The following is a 13,527-nucleotide window of genomic DNA, read 5'->3' as shown; positions in this document are numbered from 1 at the left end:
CCGGAGGGCGTCTCTGTGACGGCTGGAAATCGAGGTCAAACCTCCAGAGGCAACTAAATTGAGCTCGATCTAATCTGGAAGGACCTTGCGCCTACTTTCCTCCTCTCCGTCGTTCGTCAGATAAAAAAGGAAGCAAATTGGTTCCGATCGATTTGGGTGCATCCTGTGGAACATGTACAAAACCTACGGTATTCTGGTATTCTGAGCAGAGAGACCTTGAACTCTTCCTTCTTTAAAACGGTTTCTCAACGCCGTAGAAATATAGAAAGAGATCGGCAGACATCGCTTAGATACGGTTTATCCTCGTCAACCGCTAACAGCTGCAACGATGGCCATGGCATCGTCGAGTCTTCCATTACCGTGTCTTTATTATGAAACGCAGTCTCGTTTGTCCCATTCATGGGACGCTCGTTCGCGCCAATGGCATCTCTCGGAATCGAGTTGCTCTCGATTCGTGTGCTCGCGACGACGCTACGCGATGAACGCCGTTCGTCGAGGACGATGAAAAATTAAGCGCGAAGGTCGTCGCTCGTGCACGCGCTCGGCTACCTTCGAAAGCTCGGCGAGCAATCTCACGACGTGCATGCCTGCCTCCGTATAAAGGCGACCTTTCCCTCTCTTTCTCCTTCTTTGTACACCTACAGTGGCTCGTGAAAGTATTCGAACATTTATCACGGAAAATCTCTATGTATATATCGTGTTATATAAAAGTAAGAATTATCACCTCGTTCGAAATCTTAGATCAAGGTAGATGGAGATTGTACGATTTTAGATAACTAATCATATTCGTCTTGTAACTCGTAAATACAAATTTACATATTCTTAGGTTATTACGCTGTATGCAAACTTATCTTGTGTATCTTGTAACGCAAAATTCTAACGGATCGATCGGTTCCCTTTCCTGTTCATGCGTCGCATCTTCTATAAAGGTAAGATAATATGTCGAAGTAACTACTTCAAGAAACATTCTACATCTCTATTTATGTATATCCGTGACCTGGAGACTGCTATTACGCAGAAATATTCTAAATAAGGAGCGGTGCATATTATTGTTCCCTTGAATATACATTATGTTTTGGGTTGCAAGGTCTAGGAACAAAGGAACTAATAAACAGATTTCTATAAATGTTGCCTGTAGCCTCTAGCCAAAGCTATAAGCTTTTAAACTTTTTTGGTAATTTCCTTTTGCTGTAAATATATGAACGCGCTTCCTATCGATTCTATTGGTATTGTAACACTATGAGAGTGAGGATCTGAATCAGCATAAACTTATACATTATACTTATATTTATACCTTTAATTATTTCAAAATACTTTTCTATTACAAATTCATCCACTCGTTCTTCAATCAGTCAACCTGAACCTCAACATAATACATTCGAATACTTATGGCTTGGCTGTAATTGAAGCTTCAAGATACTTATGTAGAGTAAACGTATATTTCGAAAAGATGACGAAGCTTTGTACAGTCAGTTGTTCATTTTCAATATTAACCCTTTGCACTGCGAATTTTATTTCAATTTCGTTACCAGCAGCTCCCAGTGCTTTCAAGTGTTTTATTTGAAATTTACTTTAACCAAAAAATAAGACAATTTAAATAAATAAAGGAAGAAACAAATTCACTTAAATACCAGTTTTATTCACACTGTTGTTGCATTTAGTAATTTTTAAGTGTATGATATATCTTGAAACAATTTCCAGGATACAATCCTGGTTTTCTTTCGCACGTTTCACAAAAAAAAGGTGGCACTGAAGGAATGTCGAGTGGGACTCGACAAAGGAGCTCCTGAGATAAAAACTGATGTCGAGTCACACTCGACATAGCAGTGCAAGGGGTTAGCATATACAATTTCAGATTTAACAAGTGTAGTTACAATAGCCGTGTCTCGTTACAGTGCTAATGAAATTTCAAAGCGTTTCGTTATAACGTACGTAACATGTTCGTAAAAGCTTCTACAGATGTTCGAGTACTTTCGCGAACCGCTGTATCTCTGTGTGCTTCTTTCTGGAGTATGCGAACGCACGTAACGTACGGTTGTTTCGCTCCCGAAGGAATCGGACGTTAAATCGTCGAAGCAACGTGCAACCGTGAGCACCACGCCTCGCCCATCTTGACGCAAGCCTGCTGCTTGTTTACGAGCTTCCAGCGGTGTGTATCGGGATCGATGAAAGCTCCAGTCTCGCAGCACCGGTTTTCTCCTCGCGCATTCGCAACGCTCGCGTTAATGCAGCATTGTTATGAAAGCTAACGCGACGCGTTTACTCGATTCTACCGAGGTAAGCACTAGAGTTCACTAGGTCCTTGGTGTTTTCCTAGTATCGGCCAACGGAGCAAGGTCATTCGGTTCGCGCAGTCCTTTCGAATCGAGAAAATTTACCACGGCAGAGAGTAAAGTTACAACTTAATCAATTAGGAAACGCTACTTGTAAAAGTGGAAACTCGTGACTAAGTTGAAATCTTCAGAATCTTCGTTTACGTCACGATGATTTTCAGCTGGACATTTGTAGAAGTTAGAAGATGAACACGATAAGTTGAGCGTTACATCGTTACACGTTGTCTCTCTAAGTCGCTTATATCTCATCGATAAACGATAAAAGATTTGACCTCGCTATCGTGAAGATAAACTTTTTATTGTAAAACTAAATATCTTTTATCCGTTTAAAACTCCATAATCTTTATCTATCTTGATGAAAAGTTTCAAACGAGATAATAATCCTTAAAGGTGTTAATAATTTTCAGACAGTAACTGACTTTCTGTAAGTTTTTTAATAGTTACGAACGAAGCGTGCATAGCTGGACGTTGAAAAGCTAATTATAGAAGAAGCGACGGCCATTTCTGACACTTCGAAACATCGACTTTTCGTTCGTGCTGCGTTTGCAGCGAGGTCGATCGGAGGTAGCAGTCTGGTCCTGTTCGAAGATGGGATCGCGCGTGCTGGCAATATTTCAGCACTGCCGAGCACGAACCAGGCGGACAGATATTGCGCTTTGTACGAGATCGCGGGATTTAGTGAGCTTTTCGTTCCCCTGCGATCTACCGCCGAAGTAAATTTCTCGATAAGCGCGCATTAGCGATAGACAGATTCTTCGTCAGACCGATTCCCTCCTTTCTACTCGCTAATGTACCCTCTATCGACAAATTGTCGAGAAAACAGTTGCCTATTGCGATCCGAATTCTCAATCTCGCTGCTGTCTCGACGAGTAATACAACTTTCGATATCTCCAGCGAAACTTTGGAATAAAATTGAAATAACAGATCGTACGTATCGATCGTTTATAAAAAATGAACATCAAATGAAAATTCTCAGTTCTACCAAAACTTTCGTCACGAGGTGCGCAACTTCGTAATTGCGCTGTATATGTTTCTTCCGCAGTACGCTCATAGAAATTATATAATATATTAAATGCTTATTTTTATATATAAAACTAAGAAAAGTTAAAGCTAATTGCGTGCATATCGGAGCACACATTCGTTTGCTTGCCTGGAGAAAGACAAATACGTACAAGGGTTGTTTTCGTTAGCAGCCCTCCGATTGGCGATCCAGCTTTTATTCCGCGACATTGCCATATCGCTATCATTCTACCATACACGTCAAGCTCTCTAACATATTCGGAAGATTACGCGTACAAAACAGCAGGAGAAGGCACGTTACGCCAATTGCAGCGTACGCTTTCTAGAAGGAATCCTCGCGCGGTTCCCTTTCCGACGAGGGTCCTGGCTTGTAATTCCTTGCGTGGCTGAAGGGGTCGAAGGCACTCGAAGGCGAAAGAATCTCAACCCCTGCGCTTCTCGACAAAAGGACTCGCGTGACGCGGCCCGTGGCTTTGCCGTTTCTCACCCCCGGCGTGTGCCACTCCTGGTACACGAAGGGTGCCACTACGACCCTCCCTTCCTTCAGCCACTCGGCCGACCTTCCTCGGAATCAGAAGTATCGTCTTTCGCGGACTAACGAGCAACGCGTGCTCGCAACATCCCGCTCGATCCTTTGTTCCGATAAAAATGTACACGTTCCGTGAAATTGTACAAGCGGCTCGTCGATCCAGGATCAACGATGCTATTCGTCTTTTTCCTCTTCTCGGTCGGACGTTCTTTTGCTTCTCTTTCTTCTTCGCATCGAGAGTTCGTTGTGATCGCGTTCTCATAACGTGGATCTGCTCGGTCCCCTCGTCGACTTGTTTATCCCCGTTCGATTGCATCCAGTTCTCCTACAGTCGTTTTCCGCGAGTACTTTGCATCCGAGAATACGAGGTCGTTTGAAAGCCTCGACATATCGAAGGCGAAGCGACCGACAAATAGACGCCTATTATCGCGCACCCTCTTCGATCCTCCGTAGAGCGAATCTACCAGTGTCGTCGAATTTCTCTTTAGCTTCCTTCTTTCTTTCCTTTTTGGCTGGATTGGACGATAGCGGTGAACGAATGGTACGGAGAATTAAAATAAAATTTATTCATGAAACGATAGGAGGAAGAAATTACGAGGAAGAAAAATCGTTGGATTTGATTGCTCGTTAACCCTTCTATGAATAAAACTGATCATTTATTAATTTATTTATTGTTTCATTACGTGCAGATTAATACGCGTACGCGACATCGTAGTTTGCGAATTATTAATTTATTCAATTATTAACGCGAGATAATTTACAATTTTATATTCGTTCGTGTTGAATAAATTAGATTAATTATATGGCCGAAATATGTTAGCCGCGTAACAAGTGTATCATTATTATAATATTACGAATTATTAAACGATAAGTGTATTTGTTCGCGACGAAATCAGCTTCAAGTTTTAGTGCATTACGCGCGCGTTATAAACGTACGAAAAAAGTTATGCTTCTATTATTAATAATTGGTAACAAGCATTTTCTCTCAAAGTCTAAAAAAAGGCTGGGTCGTGAATGGGTTGGGAAACAATTCTGGCTCGCGATAAAGCATTTAAAATTAAAATAACTTGACAAAAAACCGAAGTGGATTACCTGGATAAATATAATGCTGATTGATCGATTAACGCACAGTGACTGACTTTCCCTTCTCCTACTACAAGCCCGATTGGGTTCGCAGGTCAAAAAGTGGCCATTGTTTATGTATGTCCCTCACGCGCCATGCTTCAACACGCCTCTTCAACGATATATGAATTTTCAAGAAAAACTAACGCAAGGATACTGACGTTTATCGATATGATCGATGATCGATGAATACAATACGAAATAATAAATATATAAGGAAATACGTTATACTCGTACTAAATATCTTGTAATTTCTACATACAATTCTCAGATTAGTTTCTATCAATGATTCTATCAATGTGATCAATAACAGTCGTGTCTCGTTACAGTATCGGTGAAACTCGATATATTCATGAAAAGTTTGTAGAACTGTTGGAATAGCTTCGCGAACTACTCTATATCGAACGATAAAATGTCAAACAACGAAATCTTAATAGAAAACCTTTTAGTTTAACAACGACTTGAAGTCGATCGACTCGTTCGGCGAATCAAAAGTTGACCGACGTAGACGCGATTTTAATCGACTCGATCGTACGCTATCTTATTGAAGAATCGATTTACGGTCTGGACAGGCGTGTAACTTGGTACCGTGGAACCACGTGTAACCATGTTGTGGAAAACTCGTTTCGTTTATCGATAAAACGCGAGTGTGACGTAACGGGCCAATGAATTTATAATCGCGGGCCAGAGCACGGAGACTGGAAAAGTTTGATGGATGAGTAGGAAGAAAGCGACTGCGTGCAGCCAGGGCCATAGGGAAACTATTATTCCTCGCTGGTGGACTGGGGCGAGGGCTAAATGAAATCCACTCCGGTGGCTCCGCTAAATGGTACGCGGACTGATATTTGCATATTTATGCGTTTTATCCAGGCAGAATGGATAAACCGCTCCGAATGCTTCTTCCCGTCGTTGAGTTACAACGTGTCGGCTCTCACGGACACATGTCACGACTTTTCCCTCACGGCATTTTGGAAAACCTGCTCCTGTTTTCGCGCCAACGTCTTGCTCAGGGCAAAATTGCGAGTTCTGTGCCCGCTGGACATAGTTCAAGGTTGCATCAAGAATTCATCTTGCAGCGGTTCGCCATGGTATTTGAACATTTACGGAAACGTTTTATGAATATCGCGTGTGTTGTACGAAACATTCTTCGGACACAACGTACTCGGACAAAATTGACCCTTGAAACAAATCTGAAAATGTATACCCTCGTTAAATAAGAGTTGCGCATCTGCGGAGAATGAGATAAACTCGAGATATTATTAGCAAGTCGTTAAAAGAAGAAGCAGTACGTCGTGCGAAATCTTAAAAATTAAGGTGAATAGAAATTGCATGATCTTAGATGGACGAAGAATCCTCGCATTTAACGTTACAATAAAAATATTTTTGAGCGTTGTATATAACGCACATGATATACGCGTGCAAGTTGCCTATACTGTTCGACTGCCCAAGTGTTTCGCGAGTCACAGTACTCTCCTAATCGTCAGGATTCCAACCTGTCGGAATTATTTCTACTATTCGTCCCTGAAATCCATTAAACGCTGTCTAATTGCAGTTTGCCCTGCAAATAGAGTGACAATAGCGAATGGCGCGGATAGTGAAAACTCGATCCTTGAGACATTGCAAATTGTTCTCTCCTTGGTCATAGAACAACACGATGACGAATCACGTTGTCACGACTTTTAAGGTAGCCGCTGGATTCTGATGGATTTTCTGCTATAAAAGGTGAGAAACGATTTCTAAGAAGAAATGGGATCGCCTCTCGAACGATCGAAGGACTGGTTGTTCGTCCTACGCAGAAAATATAGAAAGCTCAGTGTTCTGGAAATCGAAAAGAGCGACGACGAGAGTTCGTAGGTAGAAGAAAACACGAGGTTCTCGCATGGATGATCGCTATTGTCGGAGGATGGATCGATGAAAGAAGCAGTTCATTATGACATTTAACCACGAAGGGAATATCTGACGAGAAGCTAATCAGGTCAATCAGTCCTTAATTAATGTTTAACGAGGAACACCGAAAAGTTCTTAGTTCGGGATCTTCGTTAGCAGACGTATTTCGTCCCTCGTTAATGGGTCCGGAGTTATTCTCGCAATTTCAAATTATCTGAACCCTTGAAACAGGATCCTTTAAGCTGAAAATGGAGGAAATAAAATTTCTTTGTATACTTTATAATTATTTTAATATTTTAATTAACTGGCCAAGATTTTTCGATGAAAACGATGCCAAACGTGACTAACGATAAATCAGAATGAATTTTCAGCTTCCACGATGATCGATGGATGTCGTGCTTTTGGTTTTTCGGTACACAACGCGAGCATCGACTCTGTTAGAATTATCCCTTTTCGTAAAATTACCGCGTGTTTTCGTACCTCGTATTCTACTATTCTTCGCTATTCTTCTATTGGGTTGGCAACTAAATGATTGCGGATTTTGCTATTAGGTCGTAATAACAAAATTTTTAATAACAATAACAAAGTCCGCAATGAATTAGTTGCCAACTCAATACTATTGTTTTATATCCAAATTTCTGATCGATCTATTGTTTGCTGGTAACGCTGTTCGTACGAAACGAGGAGCTCCAATCTTTCTCTCTGACTCTCTGTCTGACTCTCATCTCCGATATAGTAGCATAAAAGCGATCTAATCGAGAAGAGGCAACAATCGACAATACTTAGAACACTGCCTTGCATCTGTCGCTAATAATTTTCCCTTAACAAGGACGCGTATCGGACAAAAATTTCGAGAACGACGACGGTCGAGTGCTCGTCTAAGTTCGGAACTCTCGTAGCTCGATCGTTCACCGAAAACGACAAAAAATTCGATTTCCAAAGTTTCCTTAGTGACGACCACTTTCGACGACTTGGCCGTGGAAAAGCAGTAATTAGGGAGAATCTCGGAGAAACGAAGTCAGCAAAAACTTGGCCGACACTCCGAAGCGAAAGATAATCTTTCTCGACGATCTTCCGTTAAACGGAAACAGACCGCGGAATTAATTAGATCGCGGCAACTCGAGGCGCAAAGCTAAAAGATCCAATGGCGATTTAAATACCGTTGGAACTTATTACCGCGAGTCGATGATGGAAACGCGGCAAAAGTGTCCGTGAGATTACGAACGAAAGGGAAAACGAGAAAAACGTTGGCTCGCGATTGCGATCTATCCACGGGCATCGGTTCGTTCTTTCCGAATCGACGATCATCATTCATTAGCCGGGCAGCCCGTTGTTCTCCCACTCATAAATCTTCGAGTTCCCATCTATCACCGTGATAGATCCCCCTTGCGTCCCCGATGCTCTCTCCACTCTAGACGGTACGCGTCCACTAATCGTTTTTCGACGAAGGTCTCGATACAAAAACGGCGAGAGGCGGTTCGCGGTAACGTAACATCGCAACCGTCGGAGAAACGATTTAATCGTCGTTGGAAAATTTACGGTCGTATCGCGTTTAGAGGTTCGAAGAAAAAAGTATTCCCTCGATCGGGTGATGATTTCTCGAATCGAAGCATCGTCTTCTCAGAGTTTTTGATAAACGAGCGGTAGCGGAACTAATCGGACTGGTTCCATAGGTTCGCCGAGGTATCGCCTCGGAATCGAAGGCACACTGGACGGTAGCTGGTTCGTAAATAGAGGAGAAAAACGGATAGTTTCGGCAAGAGCATCGGTAACCGCCGTAGGGGTATCATTCCCATTGCTGGGAAACATCGCGAGAGGGTGGTGGCCGAGCGTGTGTACGTAAAGAAGAGAGACGGAGAAACAAGATGGGATGAGGAGACTGCAATACGAAGGGATGGGGCGAGAGATGGAGAGACGGAGAGACGAAGAAAGAGAAAGAGGGAGGTGAGAGCAAGTTAGCGAGAGCAAGCTAGCGAGAGCGGATAGAGCAGTGGTAGCGCGAGAGGCGATGGCGGGAGGGCGAAGGGCGGTTAGCACACTCGGTCGATCTCTCGTGGTTGCCAAGCGACGAACATCCACCACCAGGGTTCCCAACTACCCCTGGAACATCCTGAAAACCGGCTGGCTGCGCTGGCGCCACCTGGCTCGCCGGAATACGCGCCACCCCCGTCCCCGCCCGCGGGCTGACAGTCGCGCGATGCACTCCACGCTGGCTGGATCTCGCTTCGGAGCTGCCGGTCCTCCTATTCGCGCCGCCGATGCGCTTTTCGCCAGCGAAATCGCTCGTCTGGCCGCGAACCAGTCGCACGGACGCGAACCGCCGCTTCCGCTACCCTTCGACCACCTCCCTCCTAGAGGATTCTTTCGGGAGGAGAGGACCACCATCGTCATCGGCTGGCCGCCATCTTGCTAGTGCATCTTGCTGCGGGCAACCCCGAATAGTAGCGGCAACGCGCGTACGAACGTTCGCCGGGCACGAGAACACGGAACGACACCGAACGTCGATCGGCAGCAGGGGATGGGGGAGCGGGCAGTTTCCGGTCTTGTTTTCGGCAACGGCCGGCACCGCTGGTGAGACGGTGCGATAACCCGCCGGCCAGACCACGGGGTTTATCGTCGTTCGCGCTCTTACAGCCCAGGGGTCGTTGAACGTGGGGTAAGTGTCGGCAAGCAGCGACGTTCGCGTTCACCGGCACGTGCTTTCCCAGCGTTGCGCGATCGAGTACCGTTGCTCCTCCCGTCGTTTCCATCGCCACCCTGTTTTCCCAAACCTTCGCTACTTTCTCGCCTCTCCCTTTTCGCATTCTCGCACCATTCCTCCGCCTCCTTTTATTCGCGCCCGCTCTCTCGTGACTTGTTTTGAACCAAGAGGGTGCACCGGCAACCCGCCCTCTCGGGCCACCCTTCCACACCCTACCCTCTCACGCTTTCGGCCTGCAGATTTATTTGTTTGGAAAGCGTCGCACTCGTTGTACGCAGTTACGAAGGAGAATGGCTGCACGACCGAGGACGACGAACTTTCCGCGATCCCGCTTCGCTTATGGCTATTGTCGCGCACGTAACTTCCATCGGAATTCCTCGGTCGGAGAATTTCCGCTATTTCTCATCGACCTCGAAGATCATTGCCGCGAAATACCGCACGTGCGTCTCCCTTGGGAAACTTGAAATCGCGAAACCGCGTTCTCCTTTTCCATCGGACTCTCCAAGTAACTCTGAATAAGGGGATCGATGCGAAACTCGGAGAACTCGAGAAACTCCGCATTCCTCGCCGAAGACCAAGCTTGTCACGATCTAACCGTTCATGTTATACGCGTTTGTTAGCTTCTTTCGCGGAATGTGGGCCACGATGTTGCACGAATACGTTTATCGGATCTGGCTGCGTGTTCAACGTGTATTAACGCGTCCGTAACGCGCCCCGATAGCGAGTAACGAGCTCTACATTTCTCCATTTAATGCTACGACGCGTCGTCCGGTTACCAGTGTCCCACGAGTTCGCCCCGTTACGAGAGGGAAACGAATATTGCGCAGTACGAGCTTACCGCCAGCGGAGAATAGATTGCTCGTCGTCTCGATATCCCGACCGTTAGAGAAACGGCTATTTATAAATTTTGTGAATGGACGTCGCGCGATCTTGTCGACTCCCGATACTTGCCGACCTTCGACTTTCGACCTTGCCTCCCCTTTAACCTTTCGAAAGGTCTGATTCGATTATTTAGCGCTATTCTTCGCACCCCTGTGCTTCACCACCACTCGTTACGTAGCTTCTATAGAAGTCGTTTCGCGGTCTACCGATGGCGTTCGATCCTGTAACATCTCACAGGTCGAAAAACCAATCCTTTTAACCGATATTGTCTCTTTTATCGTGGCAGTGATATATTGAAAGTGCTACACACCTGACCCCATTTTGCGTTCTCCTGTTACTTTGATTTTCATGGTCCGCGATCTGGCATATAGGTATTATTGCCTGGATGCTGTCGAACATGTTTGTGCAATTTCATCGGGAACAAGAGTAGTTTGCAAGAGTTGCTGTACTCTGTACTGATATTTATAAATACGTGTATTAACAATGGATGAACGTTGTTAAAATATACGAACTAACGAGAAGAAAATAATCAAAAACGACGCTTACAATCTTTTCGCGGAATCAACGGATATGTACCGTATGAAATGTAAATTGTTTATTTACAATCTTCTAAACAGTACATTAAAATTAAATACACGATTCGTCGAGATGACAACAGCTTTTGAATATTATTCCTACAATTAATCGCGATTAACAGTTCGTATAAACTATTAATTATCCTTCGTCCTATTTCATTCGTCGCTCTTTCATTTATACGGACCGTCGTTTACCTAGACATTCACTAATCGTGTACGATTGCCTCGGATAAGAGCAGAAACTACAATTAGTCTAAGGAATTTTACTCGACATACATTCCATGTATTTGTAACAACGTAGAAATATCCAAACGCTTAAGAACTTCAGCGTACATCGATACTCGCGTTGAAGTAACAAGAACCATCTTTCGCGAACAGCCTCCAACCGGTTAACAAGTTAAAGAAGTATGGAGTCGAACTAAAAACGTTCTCTTGTCAAAGTTCCCAAAATTCGATCGCAAAACGAATCGAACTTTATTCTCGGTGGAGCGTCGGTTTATCGAAGATCATTGTGTCGCGGGTTCCACGAAGAGACAAGTTCGATGCTTGGAGGCGACTCGGGACGAGGAAGCTTTCGAAAAGTCATGTGCATCTAACCGAAGGAACAGCCCGAAACGACGAGTTCCCTGAAGGGCTGATGCGCTCCCTTGAAGGAAAGTTGCCGGCGGTCCGAAACGAAAGGCGGCACCCAGGGATAGGGTGGTACGTGTTATTCTTCCGCCCGCCCCCCTTTCGTAACGTCGTCGCCAACGATGCGGAGCTTCTTTTTTGCTTCGAACGTTCTTCCCTTCTGGTGTCACCCCTCGGCGTTCACACGACGTCGACGATCGTTACACGTGTGTTACACTCGTCGTCGTCGTATCAAGACTCTCTTCCTCCCTCTCTCTCTCTCTCTCTGTCTGTCTGTCTTTGCGGCTCTTCACCGAGGGAACTTCCTCTTTATATACCTTGTGTACCTTGCATCCATTCCCGTACTGACACGACGCCTCCTGTTTTATTTTTCTCTGGTTCGCCGGAAGCGGGCCGGTCCGTTTTCATCAGCGAAATCATTTTGATAGCCGACGCTGATCGAACGCGATGAACGCGGGAACCAGCTGGTAATTGTTTGATTGAACGATCGAGGGGATCGGACGGCACCGCTTGATCCTGTTTCGCGAGCAATTTTTATCGGTATATCGGTTCGAGGGGAAACGCGGACTCCCTGTCGAATTATATTAGGGTGCTGCGTAAGTTCTATCCAGAGTACATTCACAAATTCGATTTCCAACCTTCGTCTATCATCGCCTGTGAGAATATTCGAACATTTATTGCAAAGACTTTTTATTATACTGTCGCCGTTATTATTCTTTCTCTCTCTCTCTCTCTCTCTTACTGTCTCTTTGCTTTTCTCGAGACGTTTTCGTATTTATGGTAAATACGGGAATTTATCATCAAGTTCGTGGGTTTCCTTTTTCTATCGTACGTTTAAAAAGATTCGTACCAGTGACCATTTGCGCAAAATTATCGTTTCTCGTACGATGATGTACGTCTATGATAGTATCTCTATTATGCGTAGGTTGTTACGTAGATTCTATTTTTATTGTTATTTAATATCATACCGTGTCTGTTGTACAAAACTTTTTAAAGAGATTTCTGATAAGTCTATAACAAATATATTGCCGTTCGGAAGTATCCGAACGCTTGCTTATCTTTGATGGGACATAATTCAATAACCAATAAAGAGTACATGAAAGTAATTTACGTACAGAGCAACGTCATCCTTGGTAGACCGATCCTTTGGTATTTCGAGCCGCGTCGAGCGGTTACGCTATCGGTTGCTTCATTGTTTCCGTAATTATAGAGAATGATTTACATCTGGCACGATCGATACAACTGGGACGAACAACAAAACGCTTGGAACAATGCAACGCTGGCTGGTCTACGAGCGTAATGTTTTATACACGTCGGTAATTGCAACCCAGCCAGTGATGTTACGTACACGCAGCATATGTCATCATTATTGTTCTCCGGATATACACTACCGTTCGAAAGTATCCGAACATTTACCAACATGCATTTTAACTGAGAATTTCCGACCAAGTCGAACTGCAGTGATTTTGTTCTTTATAATCGTCGTAGATACGTAGCTACGCCTTCGTTCGTATGTTAGGACACTACCAAATATGAGATAAATTCTAACGCTTGTAATAGTTATACATATACGTAGGACGTGAATGTTTATGCGTTTATAGAGAACTTAAAAATACGAAAATGTATAAAATAAACAAAATGTGTAAGCAGCGATATTTAGATGGTAAATGCTAAAGGTAGTAATACACATATCATATATAGTAAACAGTGAAGCATATGACTGGTATATCTGTTAATAGGTAATTTAAATGTAGAGTCTTCTAAATTCATAGCAAGCTAACAACCGCTGTTTGTATTTGTTAATGGGTCATTAATATGTGTATATATACACTTTGGTCATATGTAAAT

General features: G+C 44.1%; 1 protein-coding gene across 5 annotated transcripts in view; it reads left to right on the top strand.

The window, feature by feature from the left end:
• LOC117212256 (SH3 and multiple ankyrin repeat domains protein 3) overlaps nt 1-13,527 on the top strand; it is a 177,696-nt gene that overhangs the window by 112,294 nt on the left and 51,875 nt on the right. Inside the window, exon 1 of one of the 5 annotated variants that reach the window (XM_033456881.1) lies at nt 9,081-9,547. The exons of the other annotated variants lie outside the window; for them this stretch is intronic. The gene's annotated coding sequence lies outside the window, so the exon portion shown is untranslated. Of the gene's footprint in view, nt 1-9,080; nt 9,548-13,527 lie in introns of those variants that run through there. 5 annotated transcript variants of the gene reach the window in all.

Source organism: Bombus bifarius, unplaced genomic scaffold, assembly GCF_011952205.1.
Source record: "Bombus bifarius isolate JDL3187 unplaced genomic scaffold, Bbif_JDL3187 scf7180000008286, whole genome shotgun sequence".
Taxonomy (NCBI): Eukaryota; Metazoa; Arthropoda; class Insecta; order Hymenoptera; family Apidae; genus Bombus; species Bombus bifarius.
The sequence above is the reverse complement of the archived record's forward strand: the minus strand, read 5'-3'. Positions and strand labels throughout refer to the sequence as shown.